The following is a 16240-nucleotide window of genomic DNA, read 5'->3' as shown; positions in this document are numbered from 1 at the left end:
TAAGCACAGGAAGTCACACGTGCATATGTGCACGGAAAGGATAAATATACTCGCAATCTTGCGAGAAGTTTTACTCAAACACATGGCAGCAAGGCAAGCGGGGTCTCCATCTCGGGGAGGGGGGCTCTCAGCAGCAGTATCTTCAGCTCGTGCTCCGAGAGACCAGCAACAATGGGCCCAGTCTCGATGAGAGAGTCCCGTTTTTATACTGGCTGATCAGACCTGACTGTAGGCATTCTAGAAGCTTCTCTGCACCCCCACACCGTGTGTGGGGTGCCCCTGAAGCCTCCAAACATCCCCCACACTGGTCACAGGTGCCCAGCGGCTCACTGGCGCCTTGGCAATCCCTTCTCCTAATGGTCCTGGCTGGGGCCAAACAAAAGAAGCTGTTAGCCTCACACAGAGAGAGAGGGGGATGTGCCTACTCCTTCCATGATGAAGGAGCGAGGGGGAGAAAGGGGGGTTTGCATTCTGCCACAACGTACCTTTCAATTTTCTTGGCACAGTGCCAACTCATAGAGTTATGATACTCGCAGATCTGTGTGCTTTGTACATTATCTGGTAGTATTAAGGCAGAGTGAATTACATTGGTTTAAAGATGCTGTGGCATAAGTTGTATCAGCTATTTTCTACATTGTGTTCTGTGGTGCCCTATCTGTGCTGGGCATACTTTATGAATCTATGTATATATTTTATAACAACAGGAAACTGGATGATGGTTATGATTATACTGTGTGGTTTGCCACTGGTTTACTTCATTATACTGCAGCCAATAATCAATTTCTACTCGTTTCTGCTTTATCTTGAAAAACCTCCAGGAGAGATAAAAGAGCAATACAGCTATGTGTTTGCTAATTGGACGAGTGAATCTTTGGAAAGGCTGACTAACAATACATTCGCTTTCTCGCTAGGACAGATTACAAATGTTTTTGAGAGCTTTGAATATCCTCGGAGCTTTGATAGAACTATGATGGTGCTATTTGACTTGCTGAATGTGTGTCATTTTGTGTTAGTGTTAAGAGAAATGAGGTAAATAGGAGGTTTGCATCTCTTTTGAGTCCTGAGACTTGCGTTGCATCTGCTGAAGCTTTAGCAAAAAACATTTCGAGCCACTTGAAATGAAGTAAATCAGCCAAAGCTGCAGCCGCTGCTCCCCGTGGCTTCACAGGCTCAAGCTCTAACCCGGCTGCCAAGGTCACTGCCTCCTCAACTGTAGATACTGTTACTTCTCCAGCCTCAATGGCTAACAAGGCTCCTCCCTCCTCACACACTGGGCACTGTTGCTGTTGTAACCATAACAATGACTGTGATTATGCCAATGCCAGTGACAGTCATTCAGATTCTGGAAATAAATCAAATGATGGTGAACCCATATCAGCATCAGTTGCCGGTTGTAAGAAAGTCACAAGAAAGACTACTTGTGCTGCAACTGATGGCACAGGGCAAACATCAACCCAAAGAGCATCATCATCAGCACAGGGAGGAGATGAAGTGACCACCACTCGGTCCTTTTCTCCAGGTGAGCTGAGAGATCTACGAAAATATTTTAGTCATCGTGAAGGCGAGAATATCGTAACTTGGCTGCTCTGATGCTGGGATAATGGAACTGGAACTATAGAATTAGAAGGTGGGGAAGCCAGGCAGTTGGGATATCTGTCAAAGGATTCCACCCTTAATAAAGCAATTTCAAGAGAGCATGACTCCACCACCCTCTGGACCTGACTCCTGACAGCTATGAAAGAAAGGTTTCCCTACAAGGAAGATTGTATATGCACATTAGGGAAATGGAATACTATAGAGAGAGGTATCCAGTTCCTGAGAGAATTAGCTGTGCGAGAGATCATCTGTTTTGAGCAAAACAGCCGAGAGGGGACAGACCCAGATAGAATCAATTGGTTCTCAGATAGAATCAAAAGGTTCTCCTTCCCCTCTACTCTGCCCTGGTGAGACCACATCTGCAGTGATTAGAAATGACACACACCAGGACGCAGACAAAGATTCACGCACAGACAGAGATCTTGTTCAGGAAGGAATACAGAACTTGGCAGAGCAGAGAGCTGAGCCAGGCTGAGGCCTTCTTTATTAGTCAGTGACAATTTACAGGATTTACAGATACGGACCTGGACTAAGATGTTACATAAGATGTTTTTCCAATAATTGTTATTAAAACCACACCACACTGATGTTATCTTTGTTTCAGTTACGTTCCCACTCATTCACAGACCAGGCCCAAGGACATTCACACATCATACATATGGGGGTAGTTTTCTGACCCGAGATATCATTCTCACTGGCCTGGGCTATTGCTTCTTACACTCATAAAAAGCATACCTCTGTATAATCTGTCCAAGGCCCTTTAGCTGGAACTGCTGTTCCCACATACATCTGGAATAGCGTCCAGTTCTGGGCCCCTCGGTTCAAGAACGACAGGGAACTGCGGGAGAGAGTCCAGCGCAGGGCAACAAAGATGATTAAGGGAGTGGAGCATCTCTCTTATGAGGAAAGGCTGAGGGAGCTGGGGCTCTTTAGCTTGGAGAAGAGGAGACTGAGGGGTGACCTCATTAATGTTTACAGATATATAAAGGGTGAGTGTCACAAGGATGGAGCCAGGCTCTTCTTGGTGACAACCAATGATAAGACAAGGGGTAATGGGTACAAACTGTAACACAAGAGGTTCCACTTAAATTTGAGAAGAAACTTCTTCTCATTGAGGGTAACAGAACACTGGAACAGGATGCCCAGGGGGGTTGTGGAGTCTCCTACTCCAGAGACATTCAAAACTCGTCTGGACACATTCCTGTGTAACCTCATCTAGGTGTTTCTGCTCCAGCAGAGGGACTGGACTAGATGATCTTTTGAGGTCCCTTCCAGTCCCTAACATTCTGTAATTCTGTGAATTGTACATGACCTACATGGCACAGATTTGTACAAAGTGCACCACACACGTATGCTAAGTCATTGGCATCAATGATCTGGACAACTGGAGGTAGACAAAACATTTCTGACGTGATTGAGCAGCTTCAGGACTTTGAGGACAGCCTTGCTGGTTCTCTACGGGCTTGTGTCTCTGCTGTAGAGAAACTGTGTGAAAAATCTGATGACCGGTTTGAAAATATGTTACAAGAAATCAAAGAACTCAGAGAAGACTCGTACCATTCACGACCTGTACGAACCTATGTTTCAGCTATTAGGAAAAGGCGTTTCCTATCTCAAGAGAGAAAACGGAGGCAGTCCACAGGAAGAGGTTCACTGTGGTTCTTCCTATGTGAGCAGGGAGAAAACATGAGGAGGTGGCATGGAAGACCTACCACAGAACTTCAAGAATGAGTATGTGAGATAAAAGGAAAAACTCCTAGGAAGGTGGCTGCTCCAGTTTACAGAAGGGGCAGAAGAGATTCTGATGCTCTTGAAGGAACCTCTAATTCACACCCAGAGACTGTACAAAACAGAAATTAGATGTGCCCTGCCTCCAACCAGGTGGAGGAAAGGGATAACAGAGTTTATCGGACTGTACAAATATTATGGCCTGGTACAACACACCCCCAGGAGTACAAAGATTTAGTGGACACTGATGCTCAGTGCACAATAATTCCTTCTAACTATAAAGGAACACAATCCATCAATATTGTTGGAGTGACTGGGGGATCCCAGGAACTGACTGTTGTAGAGGCTGAAATGAGCCTAACTGGGAAAAACTGGCAAAAGCATCCCATTGTGACTGGTCCAGATGCTCCGTGCATCCTTGGCATAGACTACCTCAGGAGAGGGTATTTTAAGGACCCAAAAAGGTATAGGTGGGCATTTGGTGTAGCAGCTGTGGACACTGAGAAAATTGAACAGCTGTCTGATTTGCCTGGTCTTTCAGATGACCCTTCTGTTGTAGGACTGCTGATGGCTGACAATCAGCAGGTGACAGTTACTATCACAACGGTGCATCGCTGACAATATCACACCAATCGAGACTCTTTGATTCCTATCCAGAAGTTGATTCATCAACTGGAAAGCCAGGGTGTGATCAGTAAGGTTCACTCACCTTTTAACAGCCCAATTTGGCCAGTGCGTAAGTCTAGTGACGAGTGGAGACTAACAGTAGACTATTGTGGCCTGAATGAAGCTACACCACCACTGAGTGCTGCTGTGCCTGATATGATAGATCATGAGGATCTCACCCCTTTTCCTTATGGCCATGTCACAGAGGCACCCCGAGGTTAGTTTAAGAGACAACAGGGTCCAAAACAACTTTTATTAAACCAGTGAGAAACAGGGTTTTAGCACTCCAAAAGTGACTTAAATACAGGTTCGGATATCAGTTGAGGAAAATTATTAAGGGGCAGCAACTAATACAACAGGTGGTCCACAGAGTACATGCACATGGCTTCACCAATACAATGCCGGAGCTGCCCCTGAGTCCGTGAGGAATCAACACTTGCCTGAACATGGTGCGGGATTATTTTTAAAGAGATACACGTACTTGTAGTGAGTACAGAAAGTTAGTACACTCGCAATTCTGCGAGAGTAAATTTATAATACAGTTGCAATCCTGTGAGGATTAATTTACTTAGACATGCAAATGTGCACGGAATATTACATGTGCTTATGTGGAAGCACGGGAGGAAAATACACTCGCTATTGTGTGAGGAAATAATTTATACACATGCTCATATTGAGCACGGAACATTACACGTGCAGATGTGCATGTAAAGTACACGTGCTTGTATTAAGCACGGAAAGTATGTGTGCAAATGTGCATGGAAAGTTATACGTGCTTGTATTAAGCACGGAAAGTTACACGTGCTTATGTGGAAGCACAGGAGAAAAATACACCCGCAATTATGTGAGCATTAATTTTACACGTACTCATATTGAGCACAGAAAGTTACACGTGCATATGTGCACAGAAAATATAAATATACTCGCAATCCTGCGAGAAGTTTTACTCACACACGTGGCGGCAAGGTAAGCGGAGTCTCCATCCTGGGGAGAGGGGCTCTCGGCGGCAGCATCTTGCTCGTGCTCCGAGAGACCCGCGACAATGGGCGGGGTCTCGACGAGAGTCCCGTTTTTTATATTGACTGATCAGATCTGACTGCAGGCATTCCAGAAGCTTCTCTGCACCCCCACACTGGCTGTGGGGTGCCCCTGAAGCCTCCAAACATCCCCCACACTGACCGCAAGTGCCCAGCAGTTCACTGGCGCCTTGGCACTCCCTTCTCCTAAGGGCCCTGGCCAGGGTGCTCTGGGGCCAAACAAAAGAAGCTGTTAGCCTCAAACAGCAGAGAGAGAGGGAGATGTGCCTACTCCTTCTATACTGAAGGAGGGAGGGGGAGAGAGGGGGGGTTGCATCCTGCCACAGGTCGACATTAGGAGAGGACCTTGCGAGTTGTCCCTGCAAACTGAGGCCTAGTGACAGACTGAATCCAGTTCCAGTTGGCTGCAGAGTCCAGTCCAGGACTTCGGATGCCGGTCCTACATCTGCTGGAGCAGTTGCCGGGACTTTCAAGATTGGTTTTGTATATTTTGTGTTATTTTCTCTGTTTTTATTAGTAGCATTAGTAAAACTTTTTTTAATTTTTCCAACTCTCTTCTCTCTGTCCTTCTTTCCCTCCCAATCACCTGTCCTTAGGGAGGGGTTAAAGGGGGAGAGGCAGGGAGAGGGGGTTAACAATACATCTGCCACGGTTTATGGTCACCCCGCAATCAAACCTCAGCACAACCTTTTTTAGAGTATATTTAGGAAACTGAGATATGAGAAAGAAAAAAAACCCAAATTGTTATGTTTGCATTCCTTTCAGTGGAATGAACTCCATACTGTGGCTTTGATCTCTGGTTTAAATCTGAGAACAAACTGGTATGGCCTTCTTTTCTGCCTTAATGGGTGAACTTGCTAATGGTTTATAATTGTAGGGTCAAGTGTCTGTAGTGGAGAGTTTCTGGCTGTGTGCTGTGAACAAGCCAGAGCTTGATGCGGCTGTGTTACACGGAAGGATTTCCCTGAGACACCAAAGACAGAAGGAAAGTAAACAGAAGCTGCTCTGCCCTCGACCCAGGCTGCAGGAGGGGCGTCGCCGCTGCGCATGAACAGTCTGTGAACAGTGCCCTGCAGCTAATCACCATAGTGGGGGGAGATGAGTGACTGTAAGTGTAACCAATTGTAGCCTGCGCTTGCCGCATGGCCTTTTGGTATAGTCTCGGGGACATTGATATTCAGTGTTGTTAAGAGTTCATTAAAGAGTACTGATGTTAAATTCATATTGAATTAGACTCCCTACTCTCGCCCGGCCCGCCCGTGCGATCAAAGAGCTTATGCCGGTGTCTGCATTCATCGAATTAATTATTACTACAAATGGTAGCAGAAGGATGGATCGCTAGCAAAACATAAGACTCCGGATCGCAATTACTGCGGTAAGCAGCGTCCATAAAAACGGAGCCAAGCCGGGGTGCTGCAGTGTGTGCTCAGTCCGAGATAAAAAAGACGAGCACCAGACAAGCTGGCCACTCGCTTCCTGCTTTAAGCCCGCGCTGATAAGATAATGGATATTGAAACAGCCGTGGCACTGCTGACAACTATTCTCTCTAAGAGAGGTATTGAATCGTCACAAGAAAAGCTAATCACATTGATTTTTTTAGCTCAGAAGTGGGGACACTTTGGAGAAATTCCACTTTTGTTTTCCCCAACGGAATGGAGATCAGTGGGGGACACTATGTGGGACAAAACTATCAGAGGGGAAGAAGAGAAAGAAATTAAAGCTTTGAGAGAATTGTGGAAAACCGTATTAGAATCATTAGAAGTCATGAAGTCGGAACAACGCGCCGCCCTAAGAGCCGCGCAGGCGCTTGTCCCAGAACAAACCTGGACTGATAAAACTTGTCGTCCAAAAGAAAAGAGGGGCCTGTGGGCTACTCTGTGGGGTCTGCCTGCCGTTCGGGGTGGTCGCGGGGTCCCGGCTCAGCCAATACTTTCACAATCCGATCTGCAGCGTGAATTAGAAACTTTGCGGCCGGTAAACAAAGAACCGGAAGTTTCCCCCTCCAAGTCTCTGGGGCAATGTGCCAAGAAAGCGGAAGTGCAACTAGTCGACTGTCCGGACGTGGGAGGCCCTGAGTGCCGCCCTCCTCCTACCGCTCCGCCTCTGCCCTGCCCCGAGCCAGACGCCCCCCCTCCCTCCGAGAAAAGCGTGGGGGCCGGGCCCGGACCGGCCGGGCCGCCGCCGCCACCGGGGCCGGGGCCGCCTCAAACTTTGCCTCTGCAAGTACCCGTGGAAGTTTTTTGTGAGCCTCCTTCTACATCATTGGGCTCACCCCAAGCAGTAGAGCAGTTACTGCAAGTTATTACCAACAAGCTTGAACAACTTAACTTGAGAGTGTCAAATGTAGAGAAAAATAAGGAACAAATTGAGTTTCAAAAACCAGCTTGCCCTTCACAAACAATGCAAAGGTACCTAGAGATTCTACTGACCAGCCGCAGCCCCGACGTGGCAGATGGTCAGGGGTCATTAAAGATGCCATCCTAGAAGATGATTGGTCTCCAGCAAAATTAGCCCTACCGGTAATTCAAAATATGAACACCCAGACAATGGTATGGGAACCACACGATTGGAAAATTTTGCAGCAAGCAAAACAAACAATCACAAACTATGGTATACGTTCAGCAGCTACCAGACACAAAGAACATCTCCGAACCTGTATCACAATCAGCGACCAACCGTGAACCAGGCTTCTTTCACCTCAACAAGCCAAGCACCGCAGGAAGCCTCAGAGTTGATGTGGAGACAGCAGTAGATATAACATTGACCAATACTGCAGTTCATAGAATACCAACTAATGCTAAAGGACCTTTATTTCGACAAGATAGTCTCATTGGAGGCCTATTGATTGGCCGTTCTTCTGCTAGTATCAAGGGTCTTATAGTAATACCAGGGATAATTGATGCAGATTTCACAGGAACTGTTCAAATCCTGGCCTACACTCTGCATCCGCCAATTTTTATTCCTTCTGGGAGTAGAATAGCTCAGGTAGTAGCATTGGAAAACTGCCTACCAATGCTTCCAGGAGTTCCTCCAGCATCCTCAACAGAAAGGCGTGATAAAGGATTTGGATCGACAGGTCCTGCAGTTTGCTTCACCTCATCAATGACTCAGCGTCCCATGTTATGTGTGCAACTATTTCAATCTGATTCTACTGTTGTAGATGTAAATGCAATGCTTGATACTGGAGCTGATGTCTCCATCATTAGTCAATTCAAATGGCCACGAAAATGGAAACTTCAAAAATCAATCTCTTCCACTGTAGCTGGAGTAGGGGGTCAAACTACTCCAAATATAAGTGTTGATCCCATTTCCATTAGTTTCCCTGAAGGTCAATGTGTTACCCTTAGGGTGTATGTAATGGAACTGCCAAGCAGCCTTGAGGCGCTTATTGGCCGTGACGTCTTGGGGCAACTTGGTGCCGTGTTAACTACTTCACCTTTTCCTTAGTGGTCACTGGAAAGCAGTTGCCCAACCCTCCATTGACCTGGTTAACAGATAGCCCAGTTTGAGTTGACCAGTGGCCATTAACGGAAGAGCGACTGCAAAAAGCACGTGAATTAGTAGAAGAGCAATTAGTTGCAGGCCATATCAAGCCTTCTACTAGTCCATGGAATACCCCGATTTTTGTAATACCAAAAAAGAGTGGAAAGTGGCGATTATTACATGACTTGCGAAAGGTAAATGATCAAATGCAAGCCATGGGTGCTTTACAGCCTGGATTACCATCACCTGTAATGTTACCAGAAAATTGGCATATTCTGATTATAGATTTAAAGGATTGTTTCTTTACCGTTCCTTTACATGAACAAGATACACAGCGTTTTGCATTTACACTGCCTTCTGTAAACAAAGCGGAACCAGCTAAAAGGTATGAGTGGGTAGTGCTACCGCAAGGTATGAAAAATTCTCCTACACTGTGCCAAATGTATGTTGCATGGGCACTTCAACCTATTCATGCATCATGGAAACAAACAATTATTTATCGTTATATGGATGATATTCTGTTCTGTCAACAAGCTGAGTTCACAGTAAGTTCCATAGTCCAAATTACGATCAAACTCAAAGAAAAGGGCTTGGTCATAGCTCCAGAGAAAGTTCAAAAGTCTGCACCTTGGAAATACCTTGGTTGGCCCATTTGTGATGCACAGATTCGTCCACAAAAAATTGAATTACATACTGATTTACAGACATTAAATGATGTCCAAAAATTGTTAGGGGACATACAATGGATTAGAAATTGCGTAGGCATTACTAACAATGATATAGCACCTCTTACTTCACTTCTAAAAGGAGGTGATCCAGCTAAGAAAATAAGCTTAGAGTCCATGCATCTCAAATGTCTTTCTGATATTATACAAAAAGTACAGACAAATTGGTCTAGCCGAAGACTTTCTGATTGACCAATTTCCCTCCTTATTAGCAATCTAGAACATCCGTGTGCAATCACCTGCCAGTGGCAAAACAAAGACGGGGAATTCCCCATAGATGTTGCTACAGATTCTTCCTTTTGTGCCACTGTCAGATCAAAAACAGAAAATGATTTACGATTATTAGAATGGATTTTTCTTAGTGTCCAACCAAAATTCAGTATTCAAACAAGACCAGAAGCAGTTGGAGAATTGATTCGAAAAGGAAGATCTCGAATATTAGAAATTAGCGGTCAGGAACCAGATGACATCAGTATTCTGATAAATGGAGCCGATCTAGAATGGTGGCTGAGACATTCTGTGCCTATTCAGAATGCATTATTAGGATTTATAGGCAAGGTACATTCACGACAACCAAAAGGTAAACTATGGCAATTCCTTAGAACAAATCAGTGGTTAGAGAGAAGCAAAGTAAAAGCAAAACCTGTTGAAGGCCTTACAGTATATACAGATGCAGGAAAACGAAGACACCAGGCAGCATGTGTCTGGCAAGAGAATAGTCAATGGAAACAGCATTTAATTGAAGGTTCAAAAGAGGATTCATTGCAGACTTTAGAGCTCACAGCAGTAATATGGGCCTTAAATAATTGGCTGAATTCTGCTTTAAATGTTGTCACAGATTCTTTGTATGTAGCAGGTGTAATACCCAGAATGGAAAATGCTCTGCTAAGACAATCGAATAATCCTCGATTAGGAAAATTGTTTGTACAATTGAGAGCCATTTTAAGTCAAAGAAAAGAACCCTGTTGTGTGATTCACATCCGCAGTCATCAATGGAATCTTGGTCTAGGTGAAGGAAATCAAATTGCAGATAGTTTAGTAAGTTCAGTACAGCACATGCCTCCAACAGATAAATTCCAACAAGCGAGACAAAGTCATGAGAGCTTTCATCAAAATGCCAGAGGTCTCCAAAGACAATTCGATTTAACTTTAAATGAAGCAAGAAGTATTGTACAGGCATGTCCTCAGTGTGGAAGCCAGATGTTAGGTATAGGAATCGGTGTCAATCCTCGAGGTTTAAAAGCCTTAGAAGTGTGGCAAATGGATGTGACACATGTGCCAGAATTTGGAAGACTTAAATATGTGCATGTCACAATTGATACTTTTTCAAAAATGATATGGGCTACTGCTTTACCAGGGGAAAAAGCACTACATGTATGTAAACATCTCACAGCTTGTTTTGCTGTAATGGGTGTCCCAGAAAAGATTAAGACAGACAATGGCCCTGCCTATGTTAGCCAGAAAGTTAGAACTTTTCTAATGAAATGGGGAGTGAAACACGTTACAGGTATACCTCATTCCCCAACAGGCCAAGGAATCATCGAGAGAGCACATCAAATGATTAAAGGGTATTTGAACAAACAGAAGCAGGAAGAGTTAGATTGTCAACAGCGTTTAGCAAAGGTGTTGTTTACCTTGAATTATTTATGTTTAACTGGAAACCATGAGGAGCCTCCTGTGATCATTCATCATTATCAGATCAGACTAGGAAGGAAAAACACTTTACCGGAATTCATGGTGAGATATCGTGATCCCACCACTGGATTGTGGAAGGGACCAGTACCTGTTATTTTTAATGGTAGAGGGTATATGTGTCTCTCCACAGATCAAGGTCCATTGTGGGTTCCAAGCCGAGCAGTAAAGCCGGAGTTGAAACAAACTCAACCAAATCAACTCCCTGCAGTAGAACCTTCGGAGGTCACAGAGTGAGGCGTAACCTTTGCATTGATTTAGCTGTGACATGTATGTGTACTATAGTTATATAAGTAGATCTTTAAACACCACTACCTCTTGAGTAAGTTTATCAACACTCAGCACATCGTTTGTTATAAGTTGAGTACTTTTAATCCAAAGTTCTTGAAATTTGTTTAATCAATCCATTGCGATATTTAAATGGCAATGGAATACCTCAGGTTTATTGCAAAGTGCACCGTTTATGTTGATTGTTGTTGTTATTTATATGTTATGTATAAGTTGGTTTTTTATCACATATCAAAGAAGGATTAGAACACATAGCTAATCAAGCCTGGCATGTCCAAAAAGAAAAACAAAAGGAGGAATTATGGAGAGTTTCTGGCTGTGTGCTGTGAACAAGCCAGAGCTTGATGCGGCTGTGTTACACGGAAGGATTTCCCTGAGACACCAAAGACAGAAGGAAAGTAAACAGAAGCTGCTCTGCCCTCGACCCAGGCTGCAGGAGGGGCGTTGCTGCTCCGCATGAACAGTCTGTGAATAGTGCCCTGCAGCCAATCACCATAGTGGGGGGGGATGAATGACTGTAAGTGTAACCAATTGCAGCCTGCGCTTGCCGCATGGCCTTTTGGTATAGAGTATATAAGGCTTGGAAAAACGTGGTCTCGGGGACATTGATATTCAGTGTTGTTAAGAGTTCATTAAAGAGTACTGATGTTAAATTCATATTGAATTAGACTCCCTACTCTCGCCCGGCCCGCCCGTGCGATCAAAGAGCTTATGCCGGCGTCTGCATTCATCTAATTAATTATTACTACAGTCTGTGTTTAGTTGCTTCAGATTGATCTATGGCTTACCAGCCACCCTGGTGTGGTGGATGCACTCAACACCCCCTCCCCCCAGCCAAACCAGCAGCATTTTGGTCCAGGCTCTAGAGGAGGTAATGGCCTGAGCTGTAGCCAGGCCAAGAACTCCTTCCAGGAGACCCACAAGGAAGCAGAACAGCACATGAACACTAGTAATTTGTGGGCGAAGGGAGTCTCATGCATACTTTTCCTACTGTATGCAATTTGACTACAAGTCAACCACTTTATTCTATAAATACGACAGCCTGGATGAGCTCACTTTGAGCTCTCCCTGCTAAATAAGTGAGCTGTATGGGAATGGTTTTATTACTCACAAGTTAGTGGATGAGCCCAATTTAAGTTTAATATTAATCATTCAGCTTAAGTAGATACATACTAAATATAATTAATTATTTATAGGCATAAGGTTGTATGATTTTTAATATACTCTTTGCTTCATGTTACTTGGTAAGCTGGATTTGCTAAAATTTTAAGCTGTAAAGTTCTGCCCATATTTACCAAAAACAACTACAAACTACACGGAACACTTGCAAGATAAGGTCTAATTTGCACTTTGCTGGGAGAAACGGGACTGGGAAAAATAATGATACAAGGCTAATGCGGAGACATTCAAGACATCTGCAAAACGGGGCCTATTTCGCACTTTGCTGAAAGGATTTATCTAGACAAAACAGCACCTGCAAGGTTATGGACCATAAACATACAGCTGAACAAAACAAAGGCCCACGTGGAATCAAAGAAAGGGATCCAATGAGAAACAAAAAGACCCCAAAGTGAAATGTTGCTATTGGACTGAATCATGGTATGAATGGTTTGTAAAGATACAAAGGTCTATGGTTTCCTGTGCTCAGGGTAGACATCTGCACAGGTACTCAGCTTGAGCCAGCCCTTCTGCTATTCTACTCCATTAAAATTTCTTATTTTTCTGAGAATTTTGCCTCCTGAAAGTCTGCTCTGCATACGGTTAACAGGCCTTGAAAGTTTGCCTCTGGAGTTATAAAATATAGACTCCAGAGCAAATGGTTATCAGGGAGGGAATGGCTGAAAGCTAGCTTTCATGAATGGGTAGAGGCCTCACCTGAAAGTTTGCCTTCAGAACTCTAAAATACAGACTCTTTAAGAAATATAAACATTGTTCTGCAGTGAGCAGAACCCTAAATTACCACCCCCCACAAAAGTATCGCAGCGTGTGACACTAAATACGCAACCTGGGTCTCACACATGCCTGTAAAACCTGTAAACTGTGTGTGTAAGCAAACAGGATGTATACAAACAGTGCAAATGCAAAGGTGGGTGTGACCACTTCATATACGTTAGCACAAAAAAGCAAAAATCTTTGGTGTCATGTTCATATGGTATTTGATTGGACCACTATGGCAATAAAAATGGTGCACAGACAACAGAGTGGCTATAAAAGAGGTAAGACTGTGCACAGAGAAGGAATTGATAAACAATCTTCATGCAAAATACAAGTATTGCTACATTTATCTACCTATAAATATATCTATTCGCAACATTTCAAAGAATTTGTTTAATATACAACAATGAAAGAAACTGACAGCGCCATGAGCTAAAAAACATTCCTAAAGCAAGAGAATCACTGCAGCAAACGTGGTTTTCGAGACCATTTCAATTAAACTACTGCAGTCAGACTGACTAAAAAGCAAAATGACAGTCTGTGAAACCTAAAATATTATTTGGTTCATCGAGCGTGTTCTAACAATCAGAAAACCGCACAAGGGAGATAATCCCTTCCTTCATGTATTAGTTCAATTTTGAGCGGTGGAGGAACACGCAGGTCAACTCAATATGAGTGATAAAGCATAGTTCGATTTATTAGCCCGAATAGCATATACTTATACAGTTCACGATAATTATGCATATCTGTCACCTACTAATTGGCTTAAGCTCTAACAGTACATTTGCATGGTCCTCCTACTTGCAGCTGCTAGCTATGCTTATTCTACATTGTAGTGCTCTTGAAAGCTGTGAAACTCTGCCAAGGACTCAGTGACCTCACTGATTTTACTGAAACAGTCAGCAGTTCCCACTGCAGCCTAGTCTTGCTACTTATGCTAAGGCCTTCAGAACAGGCTCTGCTCGTACAACTACTCTGCAGACCCATGTCCCTTATTTTTAAGCCATTCTCCAACATTCAATGAAACAGAATTAGTTCTCATTGAAGGCAGATTTAGTTAATCTAAGTGTAAATTAAATTTCTCTTAATTTCCTTTACCAGCAGCCTCTGAAAAGACTCTTCTTCCAGTAATTATGTTCTGCATTGTACAGAAGACTGGGGTGCAATTGCCACTTTTTGGTAATAACATTATATTGTATTACTGTCATTAGATCGGCTTTGTGAATATTAACACATCTGAATAAAGATAATTCTGCACAGAATTCACTGTCAGTGTCGACATCCTGAGAGGCTGATCATGTTCCATTCAACCCGCCAGAATTTCCATTGCCTGCACAATCAGGTCCATCAAAAGAATTTGCAGTATAAAACTTTTTTTTTGCACATACTTGCAGTATCTTAAAGGAGTATTTCAACTATTTGAAGTTCTTGCCATCCAGCTACCGAACCAACACATGGAAGGTACCATGTCACATTTAGACCTTCCCGTAAAGAAATATAATTTTAAATTAGATTATTTGAATGTTATTTTTTCAAATAGTGATTTCTTGATTCTTGTTCTCTCACGTTAGGATTTCCTTAATTTCTCTCAACTTATTTGTCTTAAATAAGGCTTTATGCACTTCTTAGCATCCCAGCAGATGATCTCCTCTCCTTCATCTGTTTTCTGACTTATTTTTTCTTAACTCTTCACAATACCATAGGATTATTGGCCTATTTTTGGAAATTTTTGCAACACAAACCTGCCAGGCCTCGCAGTGAAGTGCCTCATTCCAGAAAGCTGGATGATTAATCACATTAGCGTTTAATTGCAGCTTAGGAAAGTATTGAAACACCACCTCAGAAAGCACGAATGGGGTAATTTTACAAACGAGAAGAGATAATTGCATTATCTGCCTATTTTGCTTTTTGCAGGATTTTCAGCAGCCCTGCTGTTTAAATACAGTGCTAGAAGCCTCATTTACTATAGTTTATTGTCTGTGTCAGTCTGATGTACTTCCTTGTACAATAATATCCTAAATAATTCAATTAATTATGTAGATTTTAGAAACTGCACACATTTACAAACTAAAGGAGCCCCAGTATGGCTCTTGCTCTACTTTTTGTTGCGTTCCCAGCTGTAAGAGCTGAAGGTATTACTCTAAAACTTTGGCCTGCTTATCAGATGCCCATAATTTTAAAACAGTGTCTAAGTTTACCTGTCCTAGGACACAAACCACAGCAGAAGGGACAATCTTTTACCTTTTACTGGCTGAAGTTTCGATGGATACGATTTGTCGCAACAATATACAGGCGAAATATCCAAAGATACAGAGGACAAAAATGATCAGAAACTGGAGCGGCCTCTTTTCCTCACTTCTGCTTCCTAATCCCCGTCTTCTCTACTAAACAATTCACACAATAATATATCTGAGAAGTGATAGGAGCACACAGTTAGGATCACTACCTTTTATTGTATGGATTATACCATGCAGGCACGCTTAGAATAATAAAAAACAGGTTTTAATACCACAAAGAGTAGGTACTTGACGGGTCTAAAACACTGCCATCTGTGATACACCAATCAGATGGGGGATTATGTTCCATGGATGATGCAAAAGCTGCTTAAACAGCAACACCAACTTCACTTCCTAATTGACGAGCTCGTTAAGGGAGAGCAAACAGGATTAGGCAACAACTTACAAGAAGTTTTCTGTGATTCAGCTTATTACGGACATAATGGTTGTAGAAACACGGGCCCGATATCCAGCTGTGAACGTTGCACTTGGATTCACACAAGACCTGACAAAACCACGTAGTAGTAGGAAAAAAAACACCTCACCAGAGGCGTTTGGCATCAATGAAATCTTCGGAATAATTAATTATCTGGTAGGAGATAGTTTTATGACCTCCATCTGCCCGGAGCCTGTCCACAGGTTTGATAATATTTTCGTACCACTCTAAAGATTTCTAGCTCAAAAGTCTAAGAACAGTCGCACAAAGCAACTTATTTTTAAATAAAATCCTGGTTTATTATAACTGAAATCACACAAGCATGTTCAAAAGATTTTAGTTAAGTTTTTTTTTGGTTTTTTCTTTTTTTATTTAAGA

This window comes from Patagioenas fasciata, chromosome W, assembly GCF_037038585.1.
Source record: "Patagioenas fasciata isolate bPatFas1 chromosome W, bPatFas1.hap1, whole genome shotgun sequence".
Classification (NCBI taxonomy): Eukaryota; Metazoa; Chordata; class Aves; order Columbiformes; family Columbidae; genus Patagioenas; species Patagioenas fasciata.
This window is presented reverse-complemented; position numbering follows the sequence as displayed.